At 38.0% G+C, this 14,379-nt stretch overlaps 1 pseudogene; it reads right to left on the bottom strand.

The window, feature by feature from the left end:
- Nucleotides 1-225: 225 nt before the first annotated feature.
- On the bottom strand, nt 226-354 carry LOC128134028 (5S ribosomal RNA; annotated as a pseudogene).
- Nucleotides 355-14,379: the final 14,025 nt, after the last annotated feature.

The following is a 14,379-nucleotide window of genomic DNA, read 5'->3' as shown; positions in this document are numbered from 1 at the left end:
TATGGCAACATATAACATTTAGCACATAAGGCGTTTTTTTAGGCAACTTTCCTAAAATAAACCAGTGGTCATGTCTAAAACACTACAAACACACCTCAAAATATCCACTTAGAATTTTAAGTTTAAGTCTAGAAATCCTACAAATCCCTAGTTCACTTAAACTAATGCTCTGATACCATTTGTAACATCCCCCTATGGCACGTATCACAATATTGTCCGCTTTGGGCCACTCGGCACGAGGACTTCCCAGGGGGTCACCCATCCTAGTACTACTCCCGCCCGAGCACGCTTAACTGCAGAGTTCTTATGGGATCTGCTGCCCTCACGACTTTTAAAACGCGTTTTGACAAGCAAGATATCCACACCCCTTTATAAGGAAATGTTTCGTTCTCCTTCCAAGCCGATGTGGGATCAGATCTATGTTACAAATGGTATCAGAGCTAGGGCACGGGTCGATGTGTTCGACGGGGACGTCGAACCCTATAATGGGGGGTGAAAGTGGGTTAGATCTGATCCCACATCGGCTTGGAAGGAGAACGAAACATTTCCTTATAAAGGGGTGTGGATACCTTCCTTGTCACAACGCGTTTGAAAGCCATGATGGCAGTAGATCCCATAAGAACTCTGCAGTTAAGCATGCTCGGGCGGGAGTAGTACCAAGATGGGTGACCCCCTGGGAAGTCCTCGTGCCGAGTGGCCCAGAGCGGACAATATTGTGATTCGTGCCAGAGGGGGATGTTACAATGAAGTTGTCCATCAAGACCCTAGGAAGGACCAGATCTACGCTTTGGTGGTCTTGGAGTTGTAGGAAAATGGCTTAATGGATTAAGTTGTCTAGACCAGTCCCCATGATGTAGCCTTAGGTTGCCACGACATGGTGATTGGGTAGGAACCCATCTGCTTTGTCGTTTGGCAGCCATAGCATGGCGACCAGCTGGAGGTTGACCTATGATTTTTGACCGTTGACTGTTTACTTTGACCAGGTTTAACTTTTGGTCATTTGAGGTATTTTGAGTTGTGGATTGAGGCTTGGTCCTTGTGTTCTACAAGAGACTTGTAGAGTCAGTATTTGGAGCAGTGATCAATTAGATTGTCGTTTAGATTCTGATGTGAGTTTTTGCTCACTGTACTCATGGGTCAAAGGTACCAATACCGACCGACTAGGTTGTTTGTTGTATCCTAGTATAAAGGATGTTGTTATGTCGTAGTGTTTCGTTAAATTGGTATATCTGCATTATTATTTGTTTGTTGGTTATATGTTTAGTTGTTGCATATGTCGACACATTACGGTTGGGTTGAGGTAATACTGCTCTGTATAGAGGCCAACCTATGGTTGTGGGCTAAGGGGTAATCCAGTCTGATGGTTGTGGACCTAGTATGCATTTTGTTATATGTTCGTGCGGTGGTATTTTGAGGGAAATAACTAAGTTTTGGCATACAATTTCATTTTATGGTTTTAGGTACATCAGAGGATAAGGGCAAGGCGAAGGCATGATTATACATATCATCCTGGATATTTAGTTGACTTATGATTTTGGGATACTCTAATTTATACTTATGGTTTTGGAACTATGTTTTGTGTGAATTATGGACTTTGTAATGGTTTTGAAAATGAAAATTTTGACATGAGTTTTGGGATGTTACAAGTTGGTATCAGAGCCTCGGTATCAGAGAATTGGATTAACACTTATGTGATTCTAGACTCAAACTAAGGATACTCTAATTTATACTTATGGTTTTGGAACTATGTTTTGTGTGAATTATGGACTTTGTAATGGTTTTGAAAATGAAAAATTTGACATGAGTTTTGGGATGTTACAAGTTGGTATCAGAGCCCTGGTATGAGAGAATTGGATTAACACTTATGTGATTCCAGACTCAAACTAAGGATCTACATAATGTTTTTCAAAATATAACCTTAAGAGAACCGACAGGAAGGATGCGATGTGTACAATCAACCGAAGCCAAGGAACGTGATTCCTTAAGATACCCACACTTGTTTTGTGTATTGATAGAATTCATGCTAGTATGTAGGCTGAGGATCTTTAGGAATAGCATGATAGAATTTCTTGATGTATAATGCCTAATAGTCTAGTGGACTTTATTGTTATGATATATTGAACCGACATTATTACTATGGTTGCTTAGTGTGTACATCATAGTTGTACATAACTAATATTTTATAGCTTGAGAATTTTTGATTTAGCCTTATTTCCTATTCCTTTTTTAGTTGTAGGCTTTGGGTAGGATCATATATTCGACTATCTATCGAATCCAGTGTTATGTATAATTAGCATGAACGAGCGGTTCCAACGTTAATGGAAGTTTCAAGAGTAAATATGGATTGTATTAGTCCAGCATGAGGAAGGATTAACCACTCTTAAGAGAAAATGTATAGGATGTATGTGTATCCTAGATGTTGGGCCATGTGGTCGGCTGGTCCATGACGACCCCTTAAGACAAATACGGGTATGTGTGGAAGGTAGTATGTGCATGTACTACTAAAAGCTCAGGACCCATATGCATAGCAAGCAAGTCAAAACCCTGAGGGCCTAGGAAGTCTTTAATGTTGTAATAGTATGAATTGTGTCTTTTCTGATGTATTCTAGTTTTTTTTCAGTATGTTGATCATTAGAAATCTTGGATCCAAAGCTAGTGCCCAGGAGAGGCCAGGCTTGATAGATGAGGAGATTCTTGAGATGATCACCACTCAGGTGATAATGGCTGTTAGGGAGGTGACCCTTGAGGTTTTTAGGTCTATTAAGACCGATATGATCGAGATGTTTGATGAACGCTATGTTGCCGTCATCGAGGTTGTTGTTGCCACAACCATTGTAGTTGTTGCTGCTGTGGGACTCTAGGGGAGATGATCATTTCATTTCCGGGATTTCAGCAACATGAAACCATGTAGTTCGATTGGGTCTAGGAACCCATTTTTTATATGAGGTGGTTATTCGATATGGAGGGTTGTTTCTTCAATTGTTCGTGTTTGGAGGACCAGCATGTCTAGTGCGCTCTCAGCCTTTTTCGTTTTGGAGCAAAGGATTTATGGAAGCTGATGACTGGTGCTTATTCTTCTGTGGAGAGAGCAACAATGACATTGGAGTAGCTTTCATATATGTTCCGAACCGAGTATGTTCTGTTGGTGGAGAAGGAGAGGCTAGCCCAGGAGAATCTTTCGCTGAGGCAGACAACAGGTCAGTAACAAAGATCACTAAGATATTTATAGAGAGATCCATTTTTTCCCTGAGTATGCTGCCTCAGAGCAGGAGATCTATGAGCTTGTATCGACGCAACAGTGTAGTTCTCTCTCCGAGTTGTAGTCTTTTGTACTGAGGATAGAGATTGACATTGAGACCTAGACGAGAGAGAAGAGGTAGACCCCAAATTAGTCATAGCCGGTAACAAAGTGGTTTCCAGCCCGTTGATTCACGATCTGAAGGTCAATGTGGCCTCACTTGTGGAAAGTGTTGGCAGGCACATGAGGGCTTTTTCGATCATCTACTAGTGCCAAAAACATGGCAGGGATAGCTATATTGTTAGGTATTGTCATAAGCCTATTGCCAAGCACCAGGATTTTCTACCACTATGATCAGGTTGGCAATGTGAAGGTCAGCCGTCCCTTGCTCGCTGCGAGATTAGTGAAGGTTCCAACACAAACTATTTTAAGGATTATAGAGGGACACTATAACATCCAGTTTCAACTTGTTCCCATTTTGAATTAGTGATCAAAGGGTTGGTTATTATCAAGCTTCGGAACCTTGGGGGTTTGAGTTTTGGACCCATTTGGAGTTGAATAATGTATCTTGGTTGCTTGGGTATTCATTTTGAGTTTTTGGGAAAAAGGGTATTTCGGTAATTTGTCAAGTTGGGTTTTTATGGGAAGTGAATTTTAGTTTGGAATATTTGATGGCAGGTATGAATTGATATTAGTGTTGAGTGTCTCAATACCTTTCTATGGATATATGAATGGTTGGAATCAGAGTTGTATTGAGTGAGCTAGGGTCTTCGAAAGAATTAAGGTTTTGGGAAAAAGCACTAGTACGAGGGGAGTACCAAGGTGGTACGCAAGGCAAGATGGATAAGGTGTCTAAGTCCATAACTAGTTCTGGTATGTACTTGACCCGACCCGACATGGTCCATTTGGGTTGCATGGCACCATGCACTGGATAAACTAAATGAGAGACATAACACTTATGGTTTACTAATATATTATATGCTCTAATATATTAATAATATTATTTAATTAGTTTTGATAAAGAATTAATTTAGAATTAATTAAGTGATCAAAAGATAACTAATTAAATATGTGGGTTGATTATGTAAATCATCCATAACTTATATAGTGGGCTAAGAGGCTCCATGGATAATCAAGTTGGGTTCCACCCATAGGATGCTCCATGGAGTTGACCTATGGATCATGGAAATGAAGAGTCATGTTACATTAGGGTTTACCTAATGCAACACACTATATAAACCATGTGATATCTCCCAAAATCGGCTACACATAGAGAAACAAGAGGGCTTGGCATATTTTTAGTGTGTTATACATTCACTCCAAGTTTACTCCATAGCATTTGGTGTTGTTTGAAGCATTTGAGGCATCACACTTGGGGTGCTAGGCTCACAAGGTTTCAAGGAATCAAAATAAAAAAACAAGGTATGTCATTCTATCTTTCATTTATGTTAAAATGCTCCCCATGTATGCTCGATAGGATCATGAACCTTGGAAATAAACTTGCATAAATTTTAAACAAACATACATCCAAGGTTTATTAGGGTTGCATGTACACTTAGGAAGTGTTAGAATGCTCAAAAACCCATCAGTGGTATCAGAGCCTAGGCTTGTTTGTTTGCAATTTGTGCAAAAATGTGTTAAGAAATCGAAACTGATTGATGTCTAACGAGTGGACTCGCCGAGTCCATGGGGGGCACTCGACGAGTCCAAATGAAAATTCATCCTACTCGTTGAGTAGGTTCATGAACTCGACGAGTGGGAGGCTCTGATAGCATATTTTCGACTTTTGTTGCTGGAAATAGACTAAAAACATTACCATAAACTGTTATGGTGCTTTAAAACTTGTTTTAGATTGTGTAATGTTTATGTTAATCCATTTATAATGGCAATTATCAAAAATTACAAGTTTTAAGAGTAATTTATGATTCTTGAAATGTTCATATTCATGTTCTTGAACTTATGAAGATTAGATGATCATAGGAATTGTTTGTAAGCTACTTGGTAGTTTAATTGTTGATCATTATGTGTTCTAATAGAGTCCATAACTTGTCCTCAAGTTATGGAAAACCAAAGGTCACACTTTAATAAAACCCATTAAAAGAACACAAGAGTTATAAAAATGAAGAGTCTTCATTTTTAATACTCAATTAATTCATAAGTTGTGAGAAACGAAAAGTTTTAAAAGTTTACAAAACTTGCCCTCAAGTTTTGTAACAAGTAAAGTCATGATTAAAACTTTAGTTCCAACCCTTAGAATTTTAAAAGTTAGAATTCAACCCTTATACTTTATAATATTATAAGTTAATAATATATATATGTATAAGATCAAGTCGTCTTACCGCTAGTACGCCTCATTCACGAAGCCGGTCTATAAGGGGGTATAAGTTTGTTGCCTATAAAATGGCAACTTAATGGGTGTCCACTCTCACCCACCGCTTCCTTGATCGGTGAGGGGTCGTTAGCCGAATGTGTAGGACAAGGACTTATAAATTCTCATTAAAAGCATAATGAATATTATAAAGTAACTAAATGTTTTATTAAATTCCGAATCTTAGTTACTTTAAGAAAATGTGAATAAGGTGCTAATCCATAAAATTACATTTTACACTTTGTTTAAGTCGTTAGTGGAGCGTATGTGGTTAACCGACACACTAACTTGGACTTAACAAGGTAGGTAAAAGGCTACTTAAAGTTTATTATAGGTCGGTGGAGCGCGTGTGGTTAACCGGCGCATCGATCGAGTAATAAACATTGAGGGTAACAAGTAATTTGCATGGTTACTTCACACCTCGTTTTGTGATCCTTGGTTTCCCAGTCACAAAACTTGGAGGGCACACTCGAGATTGAAACATGCCTTTGAAAAGTTCATTGAATCTCAAAAGAATCTAGGAATTTCTAAGAACCAAATTAAAACTTAATATATTAATATTTCGTTTTTGGTGGAAATTGGTGAATTGTCATTCACCTACCTTTCAAATATGTTATTACTTAGATTACGGCATAACTCTTCTAAGTATAATGTATTGTGATTGGGTCCTAGCCTTAATATTACATTTGGGTGTTTTATTAAGGACTATATTTATATCTAAACCAATCTTGTCTAACTTCTTGCTCAGATGTCTTCAAACAATGCTGCTTCTGGCTCTAATCCTAATGGCTCCTTTACCCTTATGAACTTGTGTGGGAAAGTCACTTTTGATGGATCCAATTTCAATGAATGGATCGGAAACATCAGGATGATTACCCGCTACCGGGAAAAGGAATATGTCCTCGATAAGGAGCTTAAAGAGATTGATGAGACCACTGCAACTCGCCAGGAGATCGCTGACTTCCGGGCACATGAAAGTGATGCCACCAAAGTGGCATGCATCATGATGGCCACCATGACAGCGGAACTCCAAAAGTCCTATGAGGACTTCTACCCTTTTGAAATGCACCAAGACTTGATGGAAAGATACCATCAAAGTGCCAGACAAGAGAAGTATGAAATCATCTCCTCCATGATAACAGCCTGAATGAAGGATGATGAACCCATCACGGGCCACATGCAGAAAATGAAAAGATTTGTGGACCGGCTGCTGAAGCTTATTGTGAACTTCCCCGAGGAGCTTGCAATAGATATTATTTTGCACTCAGCAAACTTCAAGGACTCCTAAAGACCACGAAAAGTGGTCTTAAGGATAAGTCGGTTGTTACTCCTACTCCTACCAACTTCGCCCCTGTCTTGGCAATTGGGAAAGGGTAGGGTAACAAGAGGAAGAGCCCCTTGAAGGGTACCAAGGGTAAGACCCTTGAAGGCTCCTCTTCAAATGGAGCCAAGAAAGGTTTCGTCACTCCTTCTGCTGACCCAAAACAGGCTGAATGCTTTTATTGCCATGAAAAGGCACATTGGAAGCAGAACTGCCTAAAATAACAACAAGATGTGAAGGATGGGAAAGTTAAACCCAACCATGCAGGTATTTACACTATCTTATCTAATAACTCACCCTATTCTAACTCTTGGGTCCTTGATACCGGTTGCGGTATTCATATCTGTTCTGATTTGCAGGGATTAAGAAGAAGTGAGAATGTGGAGCATGGAAGAATAAACTTGATCACGAGGAGTAGGAAAGCTTCACCTGTCACCAAGATTGGAGTTTATACTTTATCGCTAAGTAGTGGGTTTAGTTTAGATTTGAATAAATGTTGTCATTCTCCAAAAATAGCAAGAAATATTATTTCCTTCCATGAATTATATAAACAAGGATTTACTTTTCATTTGATAATGAAGTTGGTTCAATTAATGCTTTCTTTAATAATGTACTTTATTTTAAAGCATTACCTTGTGATGGTGTGTATGAAGCTGTATTTGTGGTTGATAACTTAGGAAATAATGTGATGTGTATTGATTCGGTTGATAATAATAACTTGGATAAAGCATCATTATGGCATTTTCGTCGTGGACATATAAGCAAGAAACACATAGGCCAACTCCAAAAGAATGGAGTTTTGGAATTATTTGACATAAAGTCAGATGATAGTTGCGAATCATGCTTACTTGGAATAATGTCAAAGTCACCCTTCACTGGTTCTTGTGAGAGGGGTGAAGGTTTGTTGGATCTCGTACACACAGATGTGTGTGGAACCATCAAATATGCCACAAGGGATGTTAATCGTTATTATTTGACTTTTACTGATGATTATAGTAGATATGGATATGTCTACTTAATCAAGCATAATTCAGAGACTTTTGAAAGGTTTACAGAGTTTAAACAGGAAGTCAAGAATCAATTGTTCAGGAAGATTAAGATGCTTCGATTTGATCGAGGTGGTGACTATCTTAGTTCAGAGTTCCTCGACTATCTCAGGGAATGTGGGATTGTCTCACAATTGACACCTCCCAGGACACCGCTGTTGAATGGTGTGGCTGAGAGGCATAATCGAACCTTGTTGGATATGGTTCGTTCCATGATGAGTCGAGCTTCGCCACCAATATGATTTTGGGGGTATGCCTTAGACACTGCCGCCCATATCCTTAATCTGGTACCTACAAAGAAAGTTGCCAAAACTCCTCATGAGATGTGGATTGGTAAAGTATCCAAACTAGACCAGATCAATATTTAGGGTTGCGAGGCTTTCGTGAGACGCAAGACTCATGATAACCTCGAACCTCGAAGTGAGAGGTGTATTTTCATCGGCTACCCACAGAAATCCTTTGGTTACCTCTTCTACAGACCTAGTGAGAATGTGGTCTTTGTAGCAAGGAGGGGTGTCTTTCGAGAAAGAGAGTTCATAAGCCAAGGAAACAGTGGGAGGCAAGTTGACCTTGAAAAAATTCAAGAGTCAAGTGGTGAAAGAACTTCAAACTCTAGCACTCAACTTGAGGTGGAAACTCCTGTTGAGACAATTGATGAGTCTGTACCTCTGAGGCAATCCACAAGAGTTAGAAATTCACTTGAGCATTACTATGGTTTTCATATTACTGCGGAAGATGATACACTTATTAGTGATGAGACACTAGTAGGGCTGGATGAACCTAACAGTTATGTAGAAGCCATGGCAGGCCCTGAGTCAGCCAAATGGAAAGAGACAATAGACAGTGAGATACAATCCATGTATGACAATCAAGTTTGGAACTTGGTTGAGAATGTACCAAGTCGTAAGACTGTAGGGTGCAAATGGATCTTCAAGAATAAGAACGACATGGATGGTAATGTACACACTTATAAGGCACGACTGGTTGCAAAGGGCTTTTCTCAAACTCCAAGAGTTGATTATGATGAAACCTTTTCTCTAGTAGCCAAGATTAAGTCTATTAGGGTTATGTTAGCCATAACTACATTTCATGACTATGAAATATGGAAAATGGATGTCAAAACCAATTTTCTTAAGGGAAAGTTGGCTGAGGATGTTTACATGAGTCAGCTAGAGGGTTTTGTCAGTACAAAGTACCCTAATAGAGTGTTTAAGCTTGAGAAATCCATTTATGGATTAAATCAGGCACCTCGTAGATGGAATCTTTGCTTTGATGAGAAAGTCAAAAAGTTTGGCTTTTCTAGGAGTGAAGATGAGTCTTGCGTGTATGTCAAGGCTAGTGGGAGTATAGTTAGCTTTTTGGTGTTGTATGTGGATGACATACTACTCATAGGAAAAGACATCCCAACTCTGCAAGAAGTTAAGTCCTGGCTTGGGAAGTGTTTCTTTATGAAGGACCTAGGAGAAGCTTCCTATATTCTAGGGATAAGGATCTTGAGAGACCGGAGTAAAAAACTAAATGGACTTATTTAGAGTACCTACTTGGATAAGGTGCTAAAAAGGTTCAACATGCACGACTCCACGAAAGGAGAGTTACCTATTCAGTGTATGCCAGACTGAGTAAAACTCAGATCCCGAGAACTGAGGCTGGGATAGCAGAAATGAGTCGAGTACCTTATGCTTATGCTGTAGGATCGATCATGCATGCTATGACCTGCACTCGACCTGATGTAGCCTTTGCGTTGAGCATGGTTAGCCAATATCTGGGGAACCCTGGCAACGCTCACTGGACTACAGTAAAGAATATCCTCAAGTACCTGCATAGGACTAAGGACTGGGTCCTTACCCTCGGTGGGAGTGATGACTTGAGAGTTGTAGGGTATTGTGATGCTGGCTTCCATACTGATAGGGATAATTTCCGCTCTCCGTCAGGTTGGGTCTTTACCTTAAACGGAGGAGCAATCACTTGGAAGAGTTCAAAATAGGAGACAGTAGTTGATTCTAGTTATGGATCATAGTATATAGCAGTGAGCGAGGCAGAAAAGGAGCCAATATGGCTGAAGAACTTCATTGGAGACCTTGGAGTTGTACCAGCTATAAAGGAGCCTATGGAAATTTTCTATGATAGTGAAAGTGTTGTTGCCTTAGCCAAGGAACCAAGGGATCACGGGAGATCCAGACACCTCGACAGAAAATATCACTTTCTCAGACATCGCATAAAAGACGGAATCCTCGTGGCAAAGCGGGTCTCATCAGATGAGAACCTAGCAGATCCCCTCACGAAGGGACTGAGTCGGGTTAAGCATCTTCAGCATGCTCGGAGCATAGGCCTAAAGGATGATATTAGTTTTAGTAGTTAGATAATTTTGGAAATTTGTAAAGTGTAATTGACATTTGATGATGAGTAAAAGTTGTGTTTATTTATGAGTAAAGTGTTGCTATCTTCTGTCAATCGTTTACTATAATTTCTTTTGCATGTTTTGACTTCTAGAATATTATGTTTTGTTTTTCATATTATTCAAATTTTCCACAATCGGTCATATGTTGGAAGTAGATATGAATTAAGACTGTCATGAAGTAGGTTGTAGGTGTCAAGTTTTAGGACAACACTTCATGAGTACTCATAAGTTCTGAGTATTGGAATCAACCCACGCTCACTGGTATCACTTCATGGAATTTATCTCGAGTGATCGTGAGACGGTAACATCATAAAAGTCTTCAAACCTAGAGATATGATTTGTTGCCTATGAGTTGGTTATGCATTGATTGTACCAAAATGCATTGGTAACTCAATGTTATAAAACATGTTTTTGTGTATAATTCAACAAGTAGTAGAGCAAACATATGAGTCGAAGTTTATCTATTCCTTCTTGAATTAGAAGTTGATATATGGGCCCCTCGATGATTTTGTTTTGACCCATGTACTGGGCCCAGTCAGAACTAAATTGATGTGTTTGGTTAAGTTCTATGTCAAACAAATCGGAAATCGGGAAACAAACTGCTGGACAATAAGTAAGACATTGTTCCATGTATTTTTCGGCTAATATCTAGAACAGAGGATTATATGATCACTTATCTTAAATGGCATATCATCATCTTCTCAGTTTCGAGAGACCATGAAAGAGCTACGATTGTCGATCGCTTCCTGAAGTCATACTTGCAGTTATAGTTATTATACTTATCCAAGTAGGATACTGTTGGATAAGTTTTCTAACTCCATAACAATTTTTGGTATGTACTTGACCCGACCCAACATGGTCCATTTGGGTTGCATGGCACCATGCATTGGATAAACTAAATGAGAGAAGTAACACTTATGGTTTATTAATATATTATAAGCTCTAATATATTAATAATATTATTTAATTAGTTTAGATCAAAAATTAATTTAGAATTAATTAAGTCATCAAAAGATAACTAATTAAATATATGGGTTGATTATGTAAATTATCCATAACTTATATAGTGGGCTAAGAGGCTCCATGGATAATCAAGTTAGGTTCCACCCATAGGATTCTCCATGGATTTAACCCATGGATCATGGAAATGAAGAGTCATGTTACATTAGGGTTTATGTAATGCAACACACTATATAAACCATGTGATATCTCCCAAAATCAGCTACACATAGAGAAACAAGAGGGCTTGGCCGATTTTAGTGTGTTATACATGTTGGATTAAGGTCTAAGTCCATAACTATATTTGGTATGTACTTGACCCGACCCGGCATGGTCCATTTGGGTTGCACTTCACTGGCACAATTTATATGGATAGTCTTTTGAGAATAGTATATTTATGATTTATATTAATATATTATAAGTTCTAATATATTAATATATAATCATATTATTTAATTTGTATTGATCAAGAATTAATTTATAATTAAATAAGTGATCAAAATGGGCTAATTAAATATGGACTCTTATGTATATGGAATGGGCCAAGTTCATTTAGGTTGGGCTAAGCTTTCATGGATAGTCCATGGAGTGTTTAACCCATGGATCATATGAAATGAAAAGTCATGGGTTTAACCCTAGTCTCCATACTATATAATGATGTCATTGGTTGGTGAAAGTGGCACTAGTGTGGTTACACTAAAAGGGCTAGCCGATTTCACTAGAGAAAAACCAAGTATCCATATTCTCTAAAGTCTTCCAAGGTGTTTTGGTGATTTGTGATTCCACTTGAGGCTTCCACACTATTGAGGCTAAGCTCTTAAAGCTTGAAGACATCAAGCTACATCAAAAGGTATGTCATCTAACTAGTATTTTGTAGTATAAGAGCTTTATAATATGCTAGTTAGGATTAAAGCCTTGGAAAGTTCTTATTTGCATGTATAATAGAGAAAACATAGATCCAAGGTTTATAGGGTTGCATTTACACCATAGGAGTGTTATAATGCTAAAAAAACCCAACAGTGGTATCAGAGCCTAGGCTTGTTTTCTTGTTATACTTGCAAAAGTAGCTGAAAAAATCAAGTTTTGATGCTATCTGCATAGCAGACTCGCCGAGTCCAAGGAAAAATGCATCCAACTCGCCGAGTTGGTTCGTACACTCGACGAGTTGGACCCCCAGACAACATAAATTCGACTTTTTGGCTCGAACTGGACTAGGAACATTACCCTATGATGTTTTTGGACTTATAAACTTATTTTTGATGTGGTAATGTTCATGCTAATCCAATTTCAAAGATAATTGTCAATAGATTCATTTTTTGTATTAGTTTAAGGTTTAGACTAATTACATGAAAAAGTTTGATTTGAATTATCTTGTTCTTATGAGTTGCTTAGATTAATAAAAATGTTGAGTGAAATAGTTGTTTTCAATCCAAATTAATCTAAGAGTTGATTCTAAAATGTGTTTTTGTAACTTGTCCTCAAGTTATATGAAAAGTCACATTTAAGTTTCATAAAACTCATAAAAGTTGGCAAAGGTTACAAAATGAAGAGTCTTGTGTCATTGAATAGTTTTATGACTCCATAACTTGTCTTCAAGGTATGGAAGTTCAAGAGTCACTTCATTAAGTAATAAAAGTGTAACCTTAAATAATTCCATAAGTTATAAAATAAATAAAAGTTAATTCTTTTATTAGTTTAAAGTCTTCCATAACTTGTCCTCAAGTTATGGAACTTGAAGAGTTTTTTGGATTAAAACTACTTTAAACACATAAGTTATGGAATTAATTAGTTTTGAATAGTTTCAAAACTTTCCCTCAAGTTTTGGAATTTGAAATTTTTTTCACTTATGAATACTTTAATTCCAAGTTAGCCCTTAGAACTTTAAAAGTTAAAATTCAACCCTTATACTTTATAAAATTATAAGTTAATAATATTTATATATATGTATAAGAGTAAAGTCAGTCTTACCGTTAGTAGGCCTCATTCACGAAGCCGGTCTATAAGGGGGGTATAAGGTTACTGCCTATAAAATGGCAGTTTAATTGGTGTCCACTCTCACCCACCACTTCCTTGACTGGTGGAGGGTCGTTAGCCGAACGGGTAGGAAAAGGACTTTAATTCTCCCTTCATTAAAAGTATTAATGATAAATACTAAGTAACTAAATCTTTTATAAATACCCAATCTTAGTTACTTAGGAAAATGTGAATAAGGTGCTAATCCATGAAATTACACTTTGAACTTTGTTTAAGTCGGTTAGTGGAGCGTGTGTGGTTAACCGGCACACTAACTCGTATTTAACAAGGTAGGCAAAGGGTAACTTAATGTTTATCATAGTATCGATGGAGCGTGTGTGGTTAACCGACACATTGATTGAGGGGTAAACACTTAAGGGTACCAAGTAATTTGCATGGTTACTTCACACCTTGTTTTGTGATCCTCGGCATCCCAGTCACAAAACCTGAAGGGCACACTCGAGATTGAAACATGCCATTGAAAGTTCAATGAATCTCAAAGATCTAGCAGTTTCAAATCCAATTAAAACCTAATAAATTATTTCGTTTTACATGGTGGAAATTGGTGAATCATCATTCACCTACCTTCAAATACTCTATAGCTTGGATTAGGGCATCCCTCTTCCAAGTTATAAAATAGTTTGTTGGGTCCTAGCCTTAATATTTCATATTGGGTGTTATATTAAGGGCTTTAAATCAACTATCTTGAATATCTCCCAAAAGATGTCTAGTTCAGACATCTATGATCTTACCAAATATCTTGGAACTTCACTTCCTCCACTTCCTCCAATTATTCTCCCTAACCCTCAAGTTCAAGGTCACTCAAGCCCTATTGGCAAGGCAAGGTCTAGGTATGATCACATCTTGTAGATGAAGTCACATACTGACAAGCCGGGAGAGTTGGGTGTCAAAGTCTTGAGAAAGTTAGTGGTTCAATTACTTTCTAAGTCACATAGTGAGTTCCTTTGGGACTCCTATGAAATAGACTGTGACAAG

The sequence above is a fragment of the Lactuca sativa genome, chromosome 4, assembly GCF_002870075.4.
Source record: "Lactuca sativa cultivar Salinas chromosome 4, Lsat_Salinas_v11, whole genome shotgun sequence".
Taxonomy (NCBI): Eukaryota; Viridiplantae; Streptophyta; class Magnoliopsida; order Asterales; family Asteraceae; genus Lactuca; species Lactuca sativa.
Note: the sequence above shows the minus strand (reverse complement) of the source record. Positions and strands in the feature narration are given on the sequence as shown.